Raw genomic sequence first — 2084 nt, 5'->3', positions numbered from 1 at the left:
CCCTCCCTCCCTCCCTCCCTCCTTCCTTCCTTCCTTCTTTCTTTTCTTTCCTTCCTTCCTTCCTTCTTTCTCTCTCTCTCTCTCCCCTCCCTCATGCTTTTTTTCCTTTCAGTATATATTCTGCACTTTTTCTAATTGTAGAGGTTTAGGATCCACCTTGCACTGATAGACCCTCAGCTTGAACTAGATTGAGTTATGTTGTTGTTGTTGTTGTGTGCTGTCAAGTCGGAACCGACCCACGGCTGACTCTCCAGCGGGTTTTCAGAGGTTGTAAATCGCACGGGAGGAGGGTGCCCATACTTCTTATACGGAGCAGCTGGTGGATTTGAATTGCAGGCCTTTGGGATTGCCGCACAGCTTCTTAACCTCTAGGCCACCGGAGTTCCCAGATTGTATAATAGAAAGTGACTATTATGGAAAGTGATTATATGACGTTATATTAGAAGTGTTGTTGGGTGCTGGGGGGCCAAATAAGACTCGCAGCAGCCTTCTGAACCATTTCCTATGCTGCCCCATCTCCACCAGGCTAATGTCTGTGGCCACACTCTCTGTGTCAGTCGGTTTTGTTGAAGGTCTTCCTCTCCTTCACTCACCCTCGACTTTCCCCAGCTCGACGTCTTCTTCCGAGGCCTAGTCACTCCTGACAACATTCCTGAGACCGAGTTTCACCATCCTTGCCTCTCAGAAGCACCCCAGTTGCATTTGGTTCATTCTTTTGACAGTCCATGAGATACTCTGTACTTTTGCCAACACGACAATTCAAAGACCTTGATCCTTCTGTCACCTGTATTCATTGTCCAACTCTTAGATGGGAAACAAAGCAACTGAAAAATTCCATGGCTTGCATCAGGCACACCTTAGTTTGTTTTTTTTCCCCATTTTTATTGTATTATTTTTACGTGTACCATCAAATCAGATCTGACTGGTACAGGAGGAGATTGCCCCCTCCTTCTCCAGCAGAGCGTCTGGTGGATTTGAACCGCATACCTCTGGGATTGCAGTGCAGCGTCTTGCCACTAGGCCACCAGAGCTCTCTACGCCTTAATTTTTAAACTGACATCCTTGCCCTTTGGTATTTTAAAAAGGTCCTTGATAGGAGTTTTGCCTAATGCAACCCACCTTTTGATTTCTTTCTTTTTAAAAAAAATTTTTATTTTATTAATTTTAATGAACATTTACAGAGATTTTGGATTTCCATTCATTCATTGTTGCATGATTTCTTTCTCTTTTTAAAAATGTTATTATTATTGTGTGTGTGCGTGTACCATCAAATCAGATCTGACTGGTACAGGAGGAGATTGCCCCTCCTTCTCCAGCAGAGCATCTGGTGGATTCGAACCACTCACCTCTGGGATTGCAGTGAAGCATCTTGCCACTAGGCCACCTGAGCTCCCTCCTTTTTGATTTCTTGGCTGCTGTTGCCGTGCCAGCTGATGGCGGTGCCACGTAAAATGAAATCATGGACAATTTCAATCTTTTCTCCATCAATCATGATGTTGTCTACTGGTTCAGTTACGAGTGGTTTTGTTTTCTTAATGTTGAGATGTAATCCACGGGAAAGGCTGTAGTCTTTGATCTTTAGTAAGAGATTTGAGCAAGCACTTTCTCCAAGGAAGATTGTGTCACCTGCGTAACACAGGTTGTTGTTGATTCCTTCTCCAGTCCTGATGCCACGTGCTTCTACATACAGTCCTGCTTCTTGAAAGATTTAGTCGTCATATAGATTAAGTGTGATAAATAAAGAGGCAACTCTGACACTCACCTTTCTTGATTTTAAGCCAGACAGTGGCCCCTGGTTCTGTTCCAGGGACTGCTTCTTGGTCTACATACAGGTTTCTCAGGAGACCAAGTATGTATTCTGGAATTCCTGTACTTCTGAAAGTTCTCTGTAATTTCTTATGATCCGAAGGGCTTCACATAGTCAATAAGACTCAAACAAGGCGAGCTCTGGTGGCCTAGTGGCAGGAAGCTGCACTGCAATCCCAGAGTTACGCTGTTCAAATCCAGCAGATGCTCTGTTGGAGAAGGACGAACAATCTCCTCTTGTACCAGTCAGATCTGATTTGACAGTACACACACACACA

At 44.3% G+C, this 2084-nt stretch overlaps 1 protein-coding gene across 1 annotated transcript in view; it reads left to right on the top strand.

Moving 5' to 3' along the window:
* The window catches only part of RCN3 (reticulocalbin 3, EF-hand calcium binding domain), a 15105-nt gene that overhangs the window by 7972 nt on the left and 5049 nt on the right, over positions 1–2084 (top strand). The window lies entirely within an intron of this gene.

The sequence above is a fragment of the Elephantulus edwardii genome, unplaced genomic scaffold, assembly GCF_000299155.1.
Source record: "Elephantulus edwardii isolate Elephantulus edwardi_28Jun2011 unplaced genomic scaffold, EleEdw1.0 scaffold00236, whole genome shotgun sequence".
NCBI lineage: Eukaryota > Metazoa > Chordata > Mammalia > Macroscelidea > Macroscelididae > Elephantulus > Elephantulus edwardii.
The sequence above is the reverse complement of the archived record's forward strand: the minus strand, read 5'-3'. Positions and strand labels throughout refer to the sequence as shown.